This window comes from Schistocerca serialis, chromosome 8, assembly GCF_023864345.2.
Source record: "Schistocerca serialis cubense isolate TAMUIC-IGC-003099 chromosome 8, iqSchSeri2.2, whole genome shotgun sequence".
In the NCBI taxonomy this organism is placed as follows: Eukaryota; Metazoa; Arthropoda; class Insecta; order Orthoptera; family Acrididae; genus Schistocerca; species Schistocerca serialis.
Window position 1 is genome coordinate 348,847,732 of NC_064645.1, and position 10,572 is coordinate 348,858,303.

Genomic DNA, 10,572 nt, shown 5'->3' on the forward strand with positions numbered 1-10,572 from the left:
GTGCCTCTGCCGCACAACGTCGTGGACCGGCAATCACACCACCCGCACCCGCTCGTGCCCCACCCCAACCGCCAAACTCGCAACGCCAGCGGATGAACGGCGGAAGTTTCCCGCACTCGTAATGTGCAATCCACACCTATAACTTGCGTTTCATGAAGAGTTATGTCCAATATGCGACATTCCCGCTGTCCCTATACATGAGCTGCGAGCTGTACCACGTACAAGCTACAGACGCGATCGCATTGCTCACTGTACTGATTCCCATGCCGAGCGATCAGCTAGGACGCGCCCCATCCATGTCGGTACCCGTGGGCGTCGCACTCGCAGTCACAAAAAACGCTGGGCAAATATATTTCTCGGAAGAGTAACGACAGTCCGAGCCTCCTGCGTGGGAAGAGTCTTTCTAGGCCCTGACCCACGGGAAGGGTGTAGCTTCCCCCATCCCGGACATTTGACGTCGTCACACTACTGGTATTGACTAATAGACTGATTGCTGATAATCATTAGCCATACACTGGGGGAAACGGCCGACAGGGCCGGCAACATAGTGGAGCCGCAGTGTCACTAATGTACAGAGATAGAACAGTTTCGACTGGAACCAGAGTAACCGTAGACACGGCACTGATTAGTAATAGATGCAGAGCCATCAGAATACAGATAATATATACAACCGTCCCTATACATGCTGAAAGACTCTGCACATAATGAGAACCACACGTCAGCCAGACACTCTTATCACACACTACTCTCTTATCACACACTACTCTCTGCCTGTAACAGGCACACACACACACAATATCTAACCACCAGCATGGAAGAACATCCAGTGCATCCTCTCCGCCACATTACACAATCCACACTATCATAACCAGACCGGGAGGTCCACCCAGAAAACAGAATATCCCACCCTTCCGACATCCGCCATTGCTCAGCTAAGCCACGAACACCCACACATGTCCTACACAGGGGTGCACCCAACATCACAATACTGCCTCCTGTCACAGTACACAAACAATGGCAGGAATGAAAGACACAGATCTGCCACAACCTTGGAATCGGAACGCCGCCTGTCATGAGCCACAAGTGCATCCTGACGTGACAAATCGGATGATCCCGCAGGCATGCACTTACGATAATCACTATCAACGAACCTGCCGCCCCCCCCCCAAATACACCTTTCCCTACAACAATGTGTACCTTAACCTAAGCTATATTGTACCTTAACTTAAGCTATATCATACCTTAACCTAACCGACATTGCGCCTTAACCTAACCTACGTTGTACCTTAACCTAACCTACGTTGTACCTTAACCTAACCTACGTTGTACCTTAACCTAACCTACGTTGTACCTTAACCTAACCTACGTTGTACCTTAACCTAACCTACGTTGTACCTTAACCTAACCTACGTTGTACCTTAACCTAACCTACGTTGTACCTTAACCTAACCTACGTTGTACCTTAACCTAACCTACGTTGTACCTTAACCTAACCTACGTTGTACCTTAACCTAACCTACGTTGTACCTTAACCTAACCTACGTTGTACCTTAACCTAACCTACGTTGTACCTTAACCTAACCTACGTTGTACCTTAACCTAACCTACGTTGTACCTTAACCTAACCTACGTTGTGCCTTAACCTAACCCATGTTGTGCCTTAACCTAACCCATGTTGTGCCTTAACCTAACCCATGTTGTGCCTTAACCTAACCCATGTTGTGCCTTAACCTAACCCATGTTGTGCCTTAACCTAACCCATGTTGTGCCTTAACCTAACCCATGTTGTGCCTTAACCTAACCCATGTTGTGCCTTAACCTAACCCATGTTGTGCCTTAACCTAACCCATATTGTGCCTTAACGTAACCCATATTGTGCCTTAACCTAACCCATATTGTACCTTAACCTAACCCATATTGTACCTTAACCTAACCCATATTGTACCTTAACCTAACCCATATTGTACCTTAACCTAACCCATGTTGTGCCTTAACGTAACCCATGTTGTGCCTTAACGTAACCCAATTTGTGCCTTAACGTAACCCAATTTGTGCCTTAACGTAACCCAATTTGTGCCTTAACGTAACCCAATTTGTGCCTTAACGTAACCCAATTTGTGCCTTAACGTAACCCAATTTGTGCCTTAACGTAACCCAATTTGTGCCTTAACGTAACCCATGTTGTGCCTTAACGTAACCCATGTTGTGCCTTAACGTAACCCATGTTGTGCCTTAACGTAACCCATGTTGTGCCTTAACGTAACCCATGTTGTGCCTTAACGTAACCTAATTTGTGCCTTAACGTAACCTAATTTGTGCCTTAACGTAACCTAATTTGTGCCTTAACGTAACCTAATTTGTGCCTTAACGTAACCTAATTTGTGCCTTAACGTAACCTAATTTGTGCCTTAACGTAACCCATGTTGTGCCTTAACGTAACCCATGTTGTGCCTTAACGTAACCCATGTTGTGCCTTAACGTAACCCATGTTGTGCCTTAACATAACCTAATTTGCGCTTTAACGTAACCCATGTTGTGCCTTAACCTAACCTATATTGCGCCTCAACCTAACCTATATTGCGCCTCAACATAACCTATATTGCGCCTTAACCTGACGCACGTTGTCGCTGAACCTGCTCTGTAATTGTTATGCAACTCGTTAAATTAGTGTAGTGTTGCCTAACCGCAACCCTCGCAATATAGTTCGCTATTCGCACTGCCCGGTCCCCTGTGTATCGCGTCATGTTAAACACCTTGCAGGTGTTGCTGACTTTCCACATGCTCCTGCTATACACTCTAATGTGGATAGCAGCAGGACGTACATGCCCCCCCCCCCTTCCCCCCTGCCTTCGCAAGCTGGTCGTTGAGAAGTTTGCATGTTCAATGCCCTTCGCATGCCGACGTACTCAGCCTACGTTGTGGTACGGCCTGTCACCTGTCCGCCGATGTACGCAAAACCCACAAACTGTACTGCACATTGGTCCGTATGTACTGAATGATACATCGTGGCACATGTGTGACCGTACGACGACTGCGCCTAGCAACGGCAGACCATACAGTCCAAATATTGTGCACGCAGCTACGTGTCGTCTCCCTATAAGAGCTGGATTGCAGTGTGGTACGCCATTCAGACGTGTGGGAGGAACGGACGCCCTGGATGGCGATCAGCATGAGCAGTCTGTTGATGTGGTGGAGCGTGTATTCGGACGTAGTCGTCTCTTCTCACACACCGTGATAGCATGTTGCACCGCGTTCCACATCTGCGACATCCTGCAGAGGCCGGCTGACAGTCGTTCGCGCAATGGACACCGCATACGTACGGGGGCTACCTTCCACGTGTTCTCGAGGCGTGCACATGTTGTTGCGTCTATGTGGGCAGACGTAGTGTGTTGTGACACCTGACACAGGCATGCAATACTCGTTGCAAATGGCGATGGACGTCTACGTTTGCTGGTGACGTTACGCAAATGAACAACAGGTAACCCGTTGTGGTGCGGTTGTTCTCGCTAGAGGTGAATCAGTGTTGGCGACGATCGGTCGAGCTATTAACCGGTTGTTTCAGGGATACCCACCATGCCCACGAACGTGAAAGGGGACCCACCATGCCCACGAACGTGAAAGGGGATCTGGGTGTGAGGCGATACGCGGCGGTGGCTGGGTGGGACCGTCCCCGGCCGGTGAGGGGGGGCCGCCCGGCGTGCTGGCAGCGCGGTGCGTGGGCGCACGCGCTACAGCCGGCTGGTGGGGGCGGCCAGTGGCAGGCGCGCCGGCCGACGGACGCGGCAGGCGGCGCAGCTGCGCGCCGGCGCCCCCTGCTCGCGGCGCCTTGCGGCCAAAGTAGGTCCTCGCGGGCCCGGTGCGAAGCGCGGTGGCCATCTGCAGTGTGCTGGTCCGATTGAGGACTGTGTGCGCTGAGGATGCGCCGCCGCTCGGCGCTCGGCGCCGCGACGCCGTCTGCTGCTCGGTCGCCCCAGCGGTTCTCGCAGGTGGTTTGTATCGCAGCTGTGCGGACGTGTTGGCGCGTGCGCTGTGCTGGGAGAGTTCGCTTCGGCACCCAAGTGGGGCTTTTGTCCTTCTGTGGCGCTGGCGTTGGAGCTGCCGGTCACCGTAGGTGGCGCGTGTTGTCTCCCGCCGGCAATGCCACGACAGCACGCTCCCGGGCCTCTGTCGGCAGCGGCAAGCTCAGTTGGGAGCACGGGTGGTCGCACCTAAAGCGTCTACTCGCCTAACTCCGGGCGATTGCGCCTCTCTCGAACCCGACCAAGTACTTAGGACGGCGCTGCGCGCCGCCGGGACCTGAGAGGGTTTCGAGGTGTGTTGTGCAGGGGAGCTCAGCCTCCTCCTGTTTGCAGAATAATTGAGCGGACGCTTGCGTGTTCGCGCGGGCCCCCGGGACACACTCCCGGGCGGCCGGCTGCTCAGCTCTAGTTGACGCAGCTCCCTGGTTGATCCTGCCAGTAGTCATATGCTTGTCTCAAAGATTAAGCCATGCATGTCTCAGTACAAGCCGCATTAAGGTGAAACCGCGAATGGCTCATTAAATCAGTTATGGTTCCTTAGATCGTACCCACGTTACTTGGATAACTGTGGTAATTCTAGAGCTAATACATGCAAACAGAGTCCCGACCAGAGATGGAAGGGACGCTTTTATTAGATCAAAACCAATCGGTCGGCTCGTCCGGTCCGTTTGCCTTGGTGACTCTGAATAACTTTGGGCTGATCGCACGGTCCTCGTACCGGCGACGCATCTTTCAAATGTCTGCCTTATCAACTGTCGATGGTAGGTTCTGCGCCTACCATGGTTGTAACGGGTAACGGGGAATCAGGGTTCGATTCCGGAGAGGGAGCCTGAGAAACGGCTACCACATCCAAGGAAGGCAGCAGGCGCGCAAATTACCCACTCCCGGCACGGGGAGGTAGTGACGAAAAATAACGATACGGGACTCATCCGAGGCCCCGTAATCGGAATGAGTACACTTTAAATCCTTTAACGAGTATCTATTGGAGGGCAAGTCTGGTGCCAGCAGCCGCGGTAATTCCAGCTCCAATAGCGTATATTAAAGTTGTTGCGGTTAAAAAGCTCGTAGTTGGATTTGTGTCCCACGCTGTTGGTTCACCGCCCGTCGGTGTTTAACTGGCATGTATCGTGGGACGTCCTGCCGGTGGGGCGAGCCGAAGGCGTGCGACCGCCTCGTGCGTGCTCGTGCGTCCCGAGGCGGACCCCGTTGAAATCCTACCAGGGTGCTCTTTATTGAGTGTCTCGGTGGGCCGGCACGTTTACTTTGAACAAATTAGAGTGCTTAAAGCAGGCAAGCCCGCCTGAATACTGTGTGCATGGAATAATGGAATAGGACCTCGGTTCTATTTTGTTGGTTTTCGGAACCCGAGGTAATGATTAATAGGGACAGGCGGGGGCATTCGTATTGCGACGTTAGAGGTGAAATTCTTGGATCGTCGCAAGACGAACAGAAGCGAAAGCATTTGCCAAGTATGTTTTCATTAATCAAGAACGAAAGTTAGAGGTTCGAAGGCGATCAGATACCGCCCTAGTTCTAACCATAAACGATGCCAGCCAGCGATCCGCCGCAGTTCCTCCGATGACTCGGCGGGCAGCCTCCGGGAAACCAATGCTTTTGGGTTCCGGGGGAAGTATGGTTGCAAAGCTGAAACTTAAAGGAATTGACGGAAGGGCACCACCAGGAGTGGAGCCTGCGGCTTAATTTGACTCAACACGGGAAACCTCACCAGGCCCGGACACCGGAAGGATTGACAGATTGATAGCTCTTTCTTGATTCGGTGGGTGGTGGTGCATGGCCGTTCTTAGTTGGTGGAGCGATTTGTCTGGTTAATTCCGATAACGAACGAGACTCTAGCCTGCTAACTAGTCGCGTGACATCCTTCGTGCTGTCAGCGATTACTTTTCTTCTTAGAGGGACAGGCGGCTTCTAGCCGCACGAGATTGAGCAATAACAGGTCTGTGATGCCCTTAGATGTTCTGGGCCGCACGCGCGCTACACTGAAGGAATCAGCGTGTCTTCCTAGGCCGAAAGGTCGGGGTAACCCGCTGAACCTCCTTCGTGCTAGGGATTGGGGCTTGCAATTGTTCCCCATGAACGAGGAATTCCCAGTAAGCGCGAGTCATAAGCTCGCGTTGATTACGTCCCTGCCCTTTGTACACACCGCCCGTCGCTACTACCGATTGAATGATTTAGTGAGGTCTTCGGACTGGTACGCGGCATTGACTCTGTCGTTGCCGATGCTACCGGAAAGATGACCAAACTTGATCATTTAGAGGAAGTAAAAGTCGTAACAAGGTTTCCGTAGGTGAACCTGCGGAAGGATCATTACCGACTAGACTGCATGTCTTTCGATGTGCGTGTCGTGTCGCGCAACACGCTACCTGTACGGCTCGCAGTAGCTGTGCGCCGCGTGCGGAACCACGCGTTCGTCTCAAAACTAACGGCAATGTTGTGTGGTACGAGCGCTGAAGCGCTGGAGCGGCTGGCCTGCGGCACCTGGCGCCTGGCGCCGGTTTTGAATGACTTTCGCCCGAGTGCCTGTCCGCTCCGGTGTGGAGCCGTACGACGCCCATCGGCCGTGAGGCCGTTGGACACTGAACGCTGGAACAGGGGCCGCCACACGCCTCAGTCCCGCCTATGCAACTGTCTTGAAAGAGATAGTGGAAACTACGAAAAGATCACCCAGGACGGTGGATCACTCGGCTCGTGGGTCGATGAAGAACGCAGCAAATTGCGCGTCGACATGTGAACTGCAGGACACATGAACATCGACGTTTCGAACGCACATTGCGGTCCATGGATTCCGTTCCCGGGCCACGTCTGGCTGAGGGTCGGCTACGTATACTGAAGCGCGCGGCGTTTGCCCCGCTTCGCAGACCTGGGAGTGTCGTGGCCGCCTGTGGGGCCGGCCGCGTCTCCTTAAACGTGCGATGCGCGCCCGTCGCCTGGCGGTTCGCATACCGGTACTTACTCGGTAGCGTGCACAGCCGGCTGGCGGTGTGGCGTGCGACACCTCGTACAACGACCTCAGAGCAGGCGAGACTACCCGCTGAATTTAAGCATATTACTAAGCGGAGGAAAAGAAACTAACAAGGATTCCCCCAGTAGCGGCGAGCGAACAGGGAAGAGTCCAGCACCGAACCCCGCAGGCTGCCGCCTGTCGTGGCATGTGGTGTTTGGGAGGGTCCACTACCCCGACGCCTCGCGCCGAGCCCAAGTCCAACTTGAATGAGGCCACGGCCGGCCGCGGTGGTCTAGCGGTTCTGGCGCTGCAGTCCGGAACTGCGGGATTGCTGCGGTCGCAGGTTCGAATCCTGCCTCGGGCATGGGTGTGTGTGATGTCCTTAGGTTAGTTAGGTTTAAGTAGTTCTAAGTTCTAGGGGACTTATGACCTAAGATGTTGCGTCCCATAGTGCTCAGAGCCATTTGAACCAATGAGGCCACGGCCCGTAGAGGGTGCCAGGCCCGTAGCGGCCGGTGCGAGCGTCGGCGGGACCTCTCCTTCGAGTCGGGTTGCTTGAGAGTGCAGCTCCAAGTGGGTGGTAAACTCCATCTGAGACTAAATATGACCACGAGACCGATAGCGAACAAGTACCGTGAGGGAAAGTTGAAAAGAACTTTGAAGAGAGAGTTCAAAAGTACGTGAAACCGTTCTGGGGTAAACGTGAGAAGTCCGAAAGGTCGAACGGGTGAGATTCACGCCCATCCGGCCACTGGCCTCCGCCCTCGGCAGATGGGGCCGGCCGCCCGCGCGGAGCAATCCGCGGCGAGGTCGTGTCCGGTTGCCTTTCCACTCGCCGCGGGGTGGGGCCGTTCCGGTGTGCGGTGGGCCGCACTTCTCCCCTAGTAGGACGTCGCGACCCGCTGGGTGCCGGCCTACGGCCCGGGTGCGCAGCCTGTCCTTCCGCGGGCCTCGGTTCGCGTCTGTTGGGCAGAGCCCCGGTGTCCTGGCTGGCTGCCCGGCGGTATATCTGGAGGAGTCGATTCGCCCCTTTGGGCGCTCGGGCTCCCGGCAAGCGCGCGCGGTTCTTCCCGGATGACGGACCTACCTGGCCCGGCCCCGGACCCGCGCCGCTGTTGGCTCGGGATGCTCTCGGGCGGAATAATCGCTCCCGTCAGCGGCGCTTCAGCTTTGGACAATTTCACGACCCGTCTTGAAACACGGACCAAGGAGTCTAACATGTGCGCGAGTCATTGGGCTGTACGAAACCTAAAGGCGTAATGAAAGTGAAGGTCTCGCCTTGCGCGGGCCGAGGGAGGATGGGGCTTCCCCGCCCTTCACGGGGCGGCGGCCTCCGCACTCCCGGGGCGTCTCGTCCTCATTGCGAGGTGAGGCGCACCTAGAGCGTACACGTTGGGACCCGAAAGATGGTGAACTATGCCTGGCCAGGACGAAGTCAGGGGAAACCCTGATGGAGGTCCGTAGCGATTCTGACGTGCAAATCGATCGTCGGAGCTGGGTATAGGGGCGAAAGACTAATCGAACCATCTAGTAGCTGGTTCCCTCCGAAGTTTCCCTCAGGATAGCTGGTGCTCGTACGAGTCTCATCCGGTAAAGCGAATGATTAGAGGCCTTGGGGCCGAAACGACCTCAACCTATTCTCAAACTTTAAATGGGTGAGATCTCCGGCTTGCTTGATATGCTGAAGCCGCGAGCAAACGACTCGGATCGGAGTGCCAAGTGGGCCACTTTTGGTAAGCAGAACTGGCGCTGTGGGATGAACCAAACGCCGAGTTAAGGCGCCCGAATCGACGCTCATGGGAAACCATGAAAGGCGTTGGTTGCTTAAGACAGCAGGACGGTGGCCATGGAAGTCGGAATCCGCTAAGGAGTGTGTAACAACTCACCTGCCGAAGCAACTAGCCCTGAAAATGGATGGCGCTGAAGCGTCGTGCCTATACTCGGCCGTCAGTCTGGCAGTCATGGCCGGTCCTTGCGGCCGGCCGCGAAGCCCTGACGAGTAGGAGGGTCGCGGCGGTGGGCGCAGAAGGGTCTGGGCGTGAGCCTGCCTGGAGCCGCCGTCGGTGCAGATCTTGGTGGTAGTAGCAAATACTCCAGCGAGGCCCTGGAGGGCTGACGCGGAGAAGGGTTTCGTGTGAACAGCCGTTGCACACGAGTCAGTCGATCCTAAGCCCTAGGAGAAATCCGATGTTGATGGGGGCCGTCATAGCATGATGCACTTTGTGCTGGCCCCCGTTGGGCGAAAGGGAATCCGGTTCCTATTCCGGAACCCGGCAGCGGAACCGATACAAGTCGGGCCCCTCTTTTAGAGATGCTCGTCGGGGTAACCCAAAAGGACCCGGAGACGCCGTCGGGAGATCGGGGAAGAGTTTTCTTTTCTGCATGAGCGTTCGAGTTCCCTGGAATCCTCTAGCAGGGAGATAGGGTTTGGAACGCGAAGAGCACCGCAGTTGCGGCGGTGTCCCGATCTTCCCCTCGGACCTTGAAAATCCGGGAGAGGGCCACGTGGAGGTGTCGCGCCGGTTCGTACCCATATCCGCAGCAGGTCTCCAAGGTGAAGAGCCTCTAGTCGATAGAATAATGTAGGTAAGGGAAGTCGGCAAATTGGATCCGTAACTTCGGGATAAGGATTGGCTCTGAGGATCGGGGCGTGTCGGGCTTGGTCGGGAAGTGGGTCAGCGCTAACGTGCCGGGCCTGGGCGAGGTGAGTGCCGTAGGGGTGCCGGTAAGTGCGGGCGTTTAGCGCGGGCGTGGTCTGCTCTCGCCGTTGGTCGGCCTCGTGCTGGCCGGCGGTGCAGGATGCGCGCGCCTGCGCGGCGTTCGCGCCCCGGTGCTTCAACCTGCGTGCAGGATCCGAGCTCGGTCCCGTGCCTTGGCCTCCCACGGATCTTCCTTGCTGCGAGGCCGCGTCCGCCTTAGCGTGCTCCTCCGGGGGCGCGCGGGTGCGCGGATTCTCTTCGGCCGCCATTCAACGATCAACTCAGAACTGGCACGGACTGGGGGAATCCGACTGTCTAATTAAAACAAAGCATTGCGATGGCCCTAGCGGGTGTTGACGCAATGTGATTTCTGCCCAGTGCTCTGAATGTCAACGTGAAGAAATTCAAGCAAGCGCGGGTAAACGGCGGGAGTAACTATGACTCTCTTAAGGTGGCCAAGTGGCGGCGGTGTGGCTGCATCCGGACTTGGCTTTTCGAAGTGCGGTCTTGATGTAGTCGTGCTGCTGCTGCGAGGTGCCTTCCTTGGGTTATAGTTACAGGGAGAGTGATGCGCAATACATGGGCCTAGCCCTCTTAGCCTCTCCTCTCCTGCGGTCTTCTCCCCTTCTCGTGGGCCCGCTGATTTTCGCAGAGTGGAAGACCGCACCAGGGGCTTGGGGGGGTTACCAGCCCCCCCTCGCATTATCCCTTTATAGTTGGGGGCAGCCTACAAGAAACAAGAGATGGTGGCCCTTCCGCTGAAGGTGCCACCCCAGCTACCCCAGCACCTATCCGGCCAACCGGCCGTAACGAAAATGCGATAGTTTGTGTAGCTCCCTTTGCTTGCAGTGAGTGCCACCGCACCTTTACCACGAAGAACGGTCTCGGGGTC

General features: G+C 55.4%; 2 non-coding genes across 2 annotated transcripts; both read left to right on the forward strand.

Annotated features, from left to right (window-relative positions):
• Nucleotides 1-4,438: 4,438 nt before the first annotated feature.
• On the forward strand, nt 4,439-6,347 carry LOC126417739 (small subunit ribosomal RNA). The gene has a single exon (XR_007575802.1). It is a non-coding gene; the product is annotated as a small subunit ribosomal RNA (ribosomal RNA).
• Nucleotides 6,348-6,698: 351 nt separating this feature from the next.
• On the forward strand, nt 6,699-6,853 carry LOC126417479 (5.8S ribosomal RNA). The gene has a single exon (XR_007575596.1). It is a non-coding gene; the product is annotated as a 5.8S ribosomal RNA (ribosomal RNA).
• The last annotated feature ends 3,719 nt before the right edge of the window (nt 6,854-10,572 follow it).